This window comes from Sorex araneus, chromosome 5 (assembly GCF_027595985.1).
Source record: "Sorex araneus isolate mSorAra2 chromosome 5, mSorAra2.pri, whole genome shotgun sequence".
Lineage (NCBI taxonomy): Eukaryota > Metazoa > Chordata > Mammalia > Eulipotyphla > Soricidae > Sorex > Sorex araneus.
In genome coordinates, this window is record NC_073306.1 from 43,525,426 (window position 1) to 43,536,498 (window position 11,073).

An 11,073-nucleotide genomic window follows, 5' to 3' on the forward strand; every position below is an offset into this window, starting at 1 on the left:
CCAATGTCCCCAGTATTCCCCCACCCTATCCCACCCCTCGCCCCGCCTCTATGGCAGACAATTTCCCCCACAGCACTGTAGCACTGTCGCACTGTCATCCCGTTGTTCATCGATTTGCTTGAGTAGGCACCAGTAACGTCTCCATTGGGAGACTTGTTGTTACTGTTTTTGGCATATCGAATACACCGCAGGTAGCTTGCCAGGCTCTGCCGTGCAGGCGGGATATTCTGGGCAGCTTGACAGGCTCTCTGAGAGGGGCAGAGGAATCAAACCCAGGTTATCTGCATGCAAGGCAAACACCCTACCCGCTGTGCTATCACTCCAGTCCCAATATCACTCCAGTCCCAATTTCCCCCATACTCTCTACTTTGGGGCATTATGTTTGTAATACAGATACTGAGAGGCTATTATATTTGGTCCTTTATCTACTTTCAGCACACATCTCCCACCCCGAACTATCCCTCCATCTGTCACTGACTTAGTGATCACTGCTCTGTGGAATCATTGTTTTAGTGGGGGTGGCTTTGGGACTTCTTAGGCCCAGCAATGTTGGGTGCTACCAGAGCCACTCTGGATTCTTGGAACTCACATGTGGGTGCTAGGGAGCAATGAGACCTTCAACTCCGCACATGTGGGGTCTGCAAAGCGAAGACTCTAAGCAGACCCACTACACTAGTTTTCTGGGCCCAATTCCGAGACTTATTTACAAATTGGATTACTCCCTGTAGAACTGGCTTCAGTGATCTGATGCTCTGGGAGATTTGGGAGAACAGGAGATGGGCACCATCTTTCTGCTGTTTGGACTGCAAACAACGGGGGATCATAAAACTTGCTGAGGATGAAACTGAGGTCAGCTGCATGCAAGGCAAGCACCTCACCTCTGGCACTATGCCCTCCGGGACAATTTGTGACTTTGTTTTAGCAGGGGCGGGGGGAGGGGAGGAAGCACATGCAGGAGGGCTGTGCTTAGGAGGGACCCCTGATGGAGCCTGGGGGAACCACATGTGGCGCCAGGTGTTAGAACTGGGGTCAGCAGGATACAAGGCAAGTGCCTTAACCCCTGAACTCTCTGGCCTGCACCTCTGTGACTTTTAAAGGGAACACAGTCTCCTCTGCTTGCTCTTCATCCTTCCAGGTGAGAGCAATCCCTGGCTGATACCTCTGGGGCCTTTCGCAACCAAGGTGGCATCCTTTCTCTTCCAGCTAGGTATCAGCAACCTCCATGCCCGACCTCCATCTTATCGACAGGCACAGTGCCACCTCTCCCCACAGCTCCACTCAGCAAATCTCACACTGCTCAGTTACACTTCCTATCCCTGGAGCAGACCTGCAAGGAAGGAAAGAAGCAAACTGACAAATGCCTCAGAGACTCCCAGCGAGGCTGACTACAAAGATCCACCTTCAGGACAGCACAAGCACAGCAAACACTACGGGGAAGTCGCCTAGAAGCCCACCATGCTCAGCGAGGGAAAACGGTGACAGAAGGCTCAACCCACACCCGCCAGCTCGGTAAATCCTCAGAGAATGACTTTAGTGACACTAGAGTGACAGGCTTAATGAGCGTAAAGAAACAATGGCATAGATTACCAGCAAAGCACAAGAAAGCAACGAGAAAACTACATTCAGAAATGATAGAGTTGAAGAGCACGGTAGGTGATATAAAAAACTCAACAGGAGGTCGAAGCAGCAAAATATCAGCAGCTGAGGCAAAATCAAGAAGCTCCAAGATGAGATGCAGGAAACAAAACAGAAGATGGGAAAAGGCCTGAAAACAAACTCGGATTCTTGTACATCCAAGGCATGTGTCCCTGACCAGAGCTATCTCTCCAGTCCCTCTAATTACTTCCCTAAGAAAGTAAAAGCACACCATATTGTATGTTCATTATATTTTACATAATTTCTTCCTTTATTTGTTTGGGGGGCGAGGGGTGGCCACACCCAGTGGTTCTCAGATGTTAACTCCGGGCTCTGCACTCAGGAATCACCTGAGGGTCTTCAGGGGACCATAAGGTATGCTGGGAATTAAACCCAGTTTGGCCATGTGCAAGGCAAATGCCCTCCCCACTACTATCTCTCCAGCCCCAGTTTTGTATTTTTTCTTAAATTTGTTTGGGGGCCACATCCAGCAGTGCTCAGGGTTTACTCCTAGTTCTGCATTCAAGAATAACTCTTGGGGGCCGGAGCGATAGCACAGCGGGTAGGGCGTTTGCCTTGCACGCGGCTGACCCGGGTTCGATCCCCGGCATCCCATATGGTCCCCCAAGCACTGCCAGGAGCAATTCCTGAGTGCAAAGCCAGGAGTAACCCCTGAGCATCGCTGGGTGTGACCCAAAAAAAAAAAGCAAAAAAAAAAAAAAGAAGAATAACTCTTGGGAGGCTGGAGCGACAGTACAGCGGGTAGAGCATTTGCCTTGCACACAACCAATCCGGGCTTGATTCCCTGCATGGTCCCCTGAGCATAGCCAGGAGTGATTCCTGAGTGCAAAGCCAGGAGTAACCCCTGTGCATTGCCGGGTGTGACCCAAAAAGCAAAAACAAGAATAACTCTTGGTGAGGCTTAGGGAACCATATGCAGTGCCAGGGAACAAACCCAAGTCAACCATGTGCAAGGCAAGCACCCTACCTGCTGTGCTCTATGGTCCTCTAAACCGTGTTTTGTTTTATTTTTGGGCAACAGTTTTTGTATTTAAGTGACAATGTCATTTTCAGAGATAACCACCATATTCCTCCCTAGACTATACTAGCTAGAGAAGATTTGTACATTAACATGTAGCTTCCCTCTGGAAAATTAAAAAATTATATTTGGGACTGAGGAGACAGAACATGTTAAGGCACTGCCTTGCACACAGTTGACCCTGGTTTAATCCCCAGCACCACATACGGTCCCCTGAGCACCTCCAGGAGTAACCCCTGAGCATGATGTGTGGCCCCAAAACGAAAATAAAATAAAATGTGGAAACTGTGTTTTGCAGACGTATTTACAAGTTGGGTTACTCCCTGTGGAACTGGCTTCAGTGATCTGGTGCTCTGGGGGATTTGGGAAGACAGGAGGCGGGCGCCATCTTTCTGCTGTTTGGACTGCGAACATTGGCCACATCAGGGAAACGCGGGGCTTTGGGAGCAGCGTGAGGGCTGTGGAGCTGGGTGCAGACAGCCATCACTAGTTGGTGAGTGCTGAGGGGTGGCTGCGTGGTGGGAATTTCTTGATCACTAAATGACAACGAATCATGACATCTGGAACTCAGCCATCCTATGTGTGGTCCTGGAAATAATTTTAGGTATTTATTTTGTTTTCAGAGAGTCTCTTGCCCGCGCGCCTGGCTGTCTTCCCCGGGGCCCCTCGGAAGGGGTGGGCTTCAGTTTCTCTCCCCACCCCAAGCAGAGCTCCCGCGGCCGAAGACCTCCGGAGCCTAGCCACAGCCATGCCCGAGGCCCCTCTCCACACATGCAGACGAGCCTCACGCATGAAGGAACCAGCAGAGGAACCCAGGTGTGTGGGACCTGGGGCTGAGATCTCCAAGCCTGCTCAGATCGGGACTGGGCCTCTTCCGCCCAGATTTCCCATTTTCCAGTAGCTAGGCAGTCACACCCAGGGATTGCCCCCGGAGCCGTGTAATCCGACCAATGGCCAGCATCCAGAGACTTAAAACCAAGCTCCTGGAAGCGCGGCTGCTTTGCGGCCGTGCAACATCTTATAGCCTAGTTCTTCTTCTCAGAGAACCTGGCAAGCTATTGAGAGTTTCCTGCCCACATGGGAGAGCCTTGCAAGCTCCCCGTGGTGTATTCATATGCCAAAACCAGTAACAATGCTGGGTCTCATTCCCCTGACCCTGAAAGAGCCTCCAATGTGGCATCGTTGGGAAGGACAAGTAAAGAGAGGCTGTTAAAATCTCAGGGCTAGGACGAATGGAGACGTTACTGAGACCGCTTTTATTTGTGCTTTAGGCCCCACCCAGTGGAGCATAGAAGCTCTGCCTGGCTCTATCCAAAGGGACGGCTCACGGTGGGCTCAGGAGACCGTGCAGCACTGGGACTGAGCCCAGGGCTCCTGCCTGCAAAGGCAACAGCACCCCAGTCCTCCAGCCTCTCCAGCACCCCAGAATCATTTCTTAAGTCACTCCTCTGGCCCCTTTCACTGATCTATTTTTGTTTCAGGGCCACACCCGGTAATGCTCGTGGGTTACTCCTGGCTCTGTGCTCAGAAATTACTCCTGGCCATGTTTTAGCCACTGGCCTCTCCACTGATTTTGTAAGCATTCAAATTCGACAGGTTAAATAATTAAAACACTAGATTTCTGGCATTCCCATATAGTCCCCCGACCACTACCAGAAGTAATTCCTGAGCACAAAGCAAGAAATAACCCCAGAGCACTGACAGGTGTGGGCCTCACCCACATCCCCAACACACAGAAAAGAATTAAAATACTAGTGTAGGGGCTGGAGAAATAATGAAACAGTTTGAGCACATGCTTTGCATTCAAGAGACCTGGGTTTGACTCCCAACATGGCATGACTCCTGAAGAACAGAGCTAAGAGTAGCTCTTAAGCACTGCTGGGTGTGGCAAATAAAACAATAAAATTAAAGTAAGTAAACAGAACACTAAAGTTGTTTCTTTCTTTCTTTCTTTCTTTCTTTCTTTCTTTCTTTCTTTCTTTCTTTCTTTCTTTCTTTAAAATTAAAATAAGTAAACAGAACACTAAAGTTCTTTCTTTCTTTTTCTTTTTCTTTTTATTTTTTTTCTCTTTGAGTCACACCTGGTGATGCACAGGGGTTACTCCTGGCTCTGCACTCAGGAATTACTCCTCGCAGTGCTCAGGGGACCATATGGGACGCTGAGAATCGAACCCAGGTCACCTTCGAACAAGGCAAATGCCCTATCCACTGTACTATCGGCCCAGCCCCAGAGTTTTTCTTTTTCCTTCAACTGGATCCAGATGACATAATACGTCACTTGCCTCAAAGTTTAAGCAGAAAGATGCCAGAGCAATAGTATAGTAGGTAGGGTGTTAGTCTTGCATGCGGTCGACTGGGATTCAATCCCTGGCATTCCATATGGTCCCCCATATGGAATTAGTAGTAATTCCTGAGTGCAGAGCCAGGAGTAACCCCTGAGCATCGCCAGGTATGACCCCCCCCCAAAAAAAAAAGTTTAAGGAGAAGGAAGAATCACCAAGTCAGGAGGAGCAGAATTCTTGAAGAATACCAAATAGCTCTAGAATCAGTTTCAAAATAGAACTTCCCAGTAAAACCTTCCCTAACCATAACAGGCATACTCGAGGCCAAGAAACAATTACCATGAACTCTTGTGAAGAAAACAATTACTTTTCTGGATTTGTTTTGGGGCATACCTAGTGGCGCTCAGAGGCTACTCCAGGTCCTTCTGCAGGGGTCCATTCAGAGCCAGGGAGCAAAAGTGAGCGTGGAAGGCACGTGATGCTGCCCATTGAACTATCTCTTAGGCCCATGGAAATTTCGTGAGCATTCCCAGATCCCCAAAATACCCTACTAATAAAATGCCATACCCAGTAACAAAGAAGCCCTAAAATAGCACTATTATAGAGGAAAAACAGGGTTGATATGATAAATACACAGCTCAGAACACAAGGGCCAAAGATCGGTTAGAGGGGTGGAGAGAGTCTAGCAGGCAGGGTTCTTGCCTTGCATATGGCTGGCCGGGTTTGATTCCTGGTACCCCATAGTCCCAAGCACCTTAAAGAGTGATCCCGGAGCCAAAAACTGAGGTATGCCCTCAGCACAGTTGGGTGTGGCCCAAAAACAAAACAGAAAGATCAATTAGACAGTAAACACTGTCCATGCACCAAAGCCAGCTTGTTCTCAATTTATCCTGCTCCCCAAAACTTTAAGTTTGCAGGGGCTGGAGCAATACCACAGCGGGTAGGGCGTTTGCCTTGCACGCGGCTGACCCGGGTTCGATTCCCAGCATCCCATATGGTCCCCTGAGCACCGCCAGGGGTAATTCCTGAGTGCAGAGCCAGGAGTAACCCCTGTGCATCACAGGGTGTGATCCAAAAAAAAAAAAAAAAAACAACCCAAAAAACTTTTACTTTAAGTTTGCAGACAAGAGTATGCCTCAGATACCAGCTCCGGGAGGGGTGAGGGGTGGCGGGGGGAGATGACCACAGTAATTGTTCATTCTGCACTCAGAGGTTTAACAGCTCACTGTTCTTTCCCAGTAAAAACCCATTCTCTGTGCATGAAGATGAGATGGCTGTTTTGGGGGTGGGAAAGACAGTACAGCAGGTAAGGAATTTGCCTTTTGTACACAGCTGACCCAGGTTCGATTCCCAATATCCCAGATGGTCTCCTGAGCACCTTAGGAATGATTCCTAAGTGCAGAGTGAGTAGTAAGCCCTGATCATTGCTGGGTGTGGCCCCGAAAACAAAACAAAACAAAAAGCTGTTTTGAGGAGATGAGTTTGCCATTGTATTACAAATAGTTTTATTAACCTTTACCAATAAAGCTTCATTGACCTTAACACCACCTCTGTTGATTGTTCCTGGAAGGGCAGTGGAACTTAATCTTCCAGGATGTATTTGTAAAATGTTCTTCGAGGAAGGAGCTTGCGGAGATTGTCTACTGCCTCATGCGTGTTGCCTCTATTAGGGCTGCCCTGGAACACAGGACACACAGTACTTTCTCTTTTGCCTTTGTCATGAAAGTAAAAGTCCTTGGGGCCGGAGGGATAATACAGTGGGCTATTATTGGCTGCGCTTGCCTTGTATGCAGCCTATCCAGGTTTGGTTCCCAGCATCCCATATGGTCCCCTGAGCACAGCCAGGAGTAACTTCTGAGTGCAGAGCCAGGAGTAACCCGAGTATCACCAGTGTGACACCCCTCTCCCCACCGGCCCCCGGCAAAAAAAGCAAAAATCCTCTAGTGAAAACAGGTCTCTCAGAGCTGAAGTGGGAGAATTCACACTTTAAGAGGGAAGGAGAATGAAGAGACAGTAGAGGTTAAGATGCCTGCCCTGTTTGATCCCCAGCACCACAAATGGTCCCTAGAGCCCCACCAGGAGGGATCCCTGAGCTCAGAGGCAGGAGTAAACCCTAAACACCACCTGGTGTGAACCAGAAACGAACAAAACAGTAATAACTGAGTGTAAAAATGGTTGAGTATCAAAAGCATACTTGGGATAATCTCACTGAAAGGACAGCATTTAAGTAGCCGGGTGAAGGTGAGTCATTTGGTGGTCTGACGGGAAAGTGTTCAGGCAGATGTTACAGCACATGTGGAGACGCTAAGGAAGAACATTGGAAACTGCAGGCTTCTGGGAGGATATGGAAAGAATGGGGTATTGGATGGGGTACAGAATAAGCAAGGAAGTGCAGGGGCCAGAGATGTGGCAAATCTGGGTTTGATTCCCACCACCGCACATGGTTCCCCTGAGCCCTGCTAGGAGTGATCCCTGAGTGCAGAACCAGGAGTAAGCCCTGAGCACTGCCAGGTGTGGCCCCCGAAAGAAAGGAAACACAAGCAGGACATTATGGAAACTGAGCTTGTAGGGCCTTGTAGGGTATCCGAAGGAGCGGGAGGCAAGGGGGATTTAAGCTTTTTTTGTTTGGGTGTTTTAGGGTTTTTTCCTTTTTTTTTTTTCTTGAGGGGGAGGTTCTAGCTTTTAACATACTGATATTGGCACTCTGCAATTTGTGTTAACTAAGCAACGTTCAAGCATGAGCCACCAGTGGTACATGCTGGTGTCAATGTGTTTTAATCTGAGAAAGACTGGGAATCACTGACTTAAAAGAAGTAGCAAAAACTTTCCTACAGGAGAAAAATAAACATATCAAATCCTTCCTATATGCCAAGCATAAATCCTTCCTATATGCCAAGCATAAAACTAAGTCACTAGGATAAGCCTATGAGAGGGAATCACTGCATCACTGTCATCCTGCTGCTCATCGATTTGCTCGAGCAGGAACCAGTAACGTCTCCACTGTGAGACTTCTTGTTACTGTTTTTGGCATATCGAATACGCCACGGGGAGCTTACCAGGCTCTGCCATGTGGGCGAGATACTCTCAGTAGCTCGCCGGGCTCCCGAGAAGGGTGGAGGAATCGAACCCTGGTCAGACGCATGCAAGGCAAATGCCCTACCCACTGTGCTTCCGCTCCAACCCAACCGTTCTTGTGCCTTAGCTATTTAAAATCATGAGCTTTTTACACCAGATACTTAGGACACTCACTCTGCACAGTCGATCAGGGTCAGTCCTGGTACCCCATATAGTCCCGGGTACCCTACCAGGAGTGATCCCAGAATGCAAAGTCAGGAGTAAAGCACTGAGCATCGCCGGATATTGCCCGCCCCTCCCACCACCACCACCACAACAACAATAAAAAAAAAAGATCTGAAATATGCGAAAATCAAAGCCTAACCCTTAGCTTAGAAAGGTTCTGCTGGGCGGTGATGGGCTGGAGTGATAATACAGCAGGCAGGGCACCTCCCTTCAGGAGGCTGACCCTGGTTGGATCCCCCGCACTCGCTACAGTCCTCCAAGTCCACCAGGAATTATCCCTGAGCACAGCGTCAGGAGTAAGCCTCAGGACAGACAAGTGTAGCCAAGAAAGTGGCCAGATCAATAGTACAGCAGGTTGGGGATTTGCCTTGCACGTGGCCAACCCAGCTTCAACCCCCAGCATCCCATAAGTTCTCCTGAGGTTTCTGAGCGCAGAGCCAGAAGTGACCTCTGAGTATTGCCAGACATGGCCCCAAAATAAAAACAAAACAAAATAAAACAAAATGTTTTTGATGGCCTAAATCAGGGCTGGGAGTTTCGAAGCCATGAGATAATTCTGACAGGGTACCCTCTTTTATGGAGTTGGATTTTACATACCTGGAAAGAGCTCAGATACTCAGAAAGCCTCCTGGTGCCCTAGCCTTGTCACACTGTGCAGCTGGCTAAGGGCACAGGTTAGACCACGTTGTGTGGCCAAGAATAAAGACACCTGGTCAACAGTGCAGGGCTGTTCAGGGGGCCACAAACACACCCATCCTCCCAAGCTTGGGGAGGCAAGACAGGAAAGGAACTTTGAACCTGGGGTTCTGGGTTTTTTTTTTCTTTTATTAGTAGTAAGTTAAGGTTTTAAAGCAGGAGAACAACTGAACTTTGCTGAAACAACTTGCTCTGCCGAAAACTCTGAAACTGTTCTTAATGGTAAATGCAGAGCTAGAACTGGAAGCGATGGGAGGGGAGCTGCCATCCTTCGCTTCCCGGTTTAGAGAAGGCTGCCTACCGCGTTTCCTCTTCTAGAAAGTGGAAATCAACCCTATCTGGCTGCTTGAGTGATGGTTTTCTGTTGTTAAGAAAAAAAAAAATCAGTGTAATCATTCATACCCATGAAAATACACCATTCACTAAAGTTCTACAAATTAAAAAATGCTTTTTACGCACACTGCCGCGCGTCGCTCAAAGCGAAATCTGCGGCGTTCCAAACGCGTCCCGTGTCGATTCCACGTCAATTCATGGAAGGGACAGAAAAAGCGCCGGCGCGTCTCGGGAAGCGGTGGAGTCGGGCGGCCGGTACGCAGCGCGGACCCCGAGCGCGCGGGCAGGGCAGGGGCCGCGGGGCGCCGGCGACACGCGCGCGCGGGGCGGCCGCCGCGTCCCCGGAGCTCCCGTCGCGCGCGGGTGCGGCGCGAGCCTTCGACTCGGAGCCGGCATGTGCCGCGTCGGGAGAGAAAACCCAAGGGCGGAGCCAGCCCGACCACCACCTCGGGCCGGCGCCCTGGAGCCCCTCGCCGACGACGCGCCCGTCGCCGCGGCGGACACGGGGTCCCGGGCGGGCAGCCGGGCGCGGGCCCCACTGGGCGCGCAGCCCGCGTCGCGGCGCCCGACGGCTCCGGACACGCCCGGCTCGGCCGGCGCCGCCCGCGCGGGCTCCTCCGCGTCCTTCCCCGCGCCCGGCCCGGCGCGCCCGGGCGGGCCAGCGGGCGGGCGCGCGGCGGACGGGCGGGCGGCGGGCGCGGGGCCGGGGCGGGCCGCGCCTTTGTCCCGCAGCCCCTCCCGGGCCCGGCTCCGGCCTCCCGGGTGACCCGCTCCAGCCCCTCGGAGCCGCCGCCGCCGCCGCCGCTGCGCCCGGGGCTGCAAATGGCGCCCGCTCGCCGCTGCGCCTCCCGCCGCCTCCCGGCCGGCGACGTGCAGGGGCGCCGCGGCCGCCGAGACCCTCCGGGCGCCTCCCGCCCGCCCCCCCGCCCGCGGCTCGCCGCGGCTCGCGGGCCCGTCCCGGGCGGCCCCGACGCCCTCCCCGCCCGCCCGCCGCCCGCGCCGCGCGCTGCCACTTACCGCGGGCCGCCGAGCACCGGCGGGTCGCGCGCTCGGGCCGGGGGCAGGTTCCTGGGCGCTCGGCGGGGGGAAGAGCCCCCTTCCGGGGCCGTGCCTTGGCGCCCTAAAACAAGTAGCCCCAACGTGAGAGAAACAAAAGGTATTTGCTGACGTGGGCGTTGGACAGAAACGCCCGCGGGCTGGGGACACAATTAAAGGGGCAACGCACAGATTTCAGGCACCAACCAGCAGCGTGGCCCACTCCCCCTGCCCTTGCCTACAGCCCGCTGCACCCTCCACAGGCCCTGGGGTGCCCGGCTTCCCTCGCAGTGGGCTGTGGGATCATTATTGAGTCCCGAGCTTCAAATCTAAAATTGTGCTTTACGCGCGGAAAGGCGCCTCCGGAGGGCAGAAGGGCTGGATTTCTAGGATCTGGGGAATTTGGCTTAGGAGAGAGGGAGGGACTTAGGCGTGCCCGCAATTACTGTACATGTGACATTATTGTGCTGAAGTTTAGCAGTCAACTGTAAGAGACTTCCATAGATGTTTTTTCCGCCTTTATGGAAACGTTATTGCAGTCGGAAATAACCGTTTTTAAACCTCAACAAGTCATAGCACTTGATTTGGAGAGGCTGAATCAGAGAAAATTCTAAGTTTAGCGAAAATACAAAATTGTAAAAAAGAAAAAAGGAAAATCTAGGTTTTGTGTTTTCTTTTCTTTCTTTCTTTTCTCTCTCTCTCTCTCTCTCTCTCTCTCTCTCTCTCTCTCTCTCTCTCTCTCTCTCTCTCTCT

General features: G+C 51.6%; 1 protein-coding gene across 2 annotated transcripts in view; it reads right to left on the bottom strand.

The window, feature by feature from the left end:
• ZBTB8A (zinc finger and BTB domain containing 8A) overlaps positions 1-10,665 on the bottom strand; it is a 39,549-nt gene extending 28,884 nt beyond the window's left edge. For both annotated transcript variants that reach the window (XM_055139490.1, XM_055139489.1), the window contains exon 1: positions 10,303-10,665. The gene's annotated coding sequence lies outside the window, so the exon portion shown is untranslated. The remainder of the gene's footprint in view (positions 1-10,302) is intronic.
• Positions 10,666-11,073: the final 408 nt, after the last annotated feature.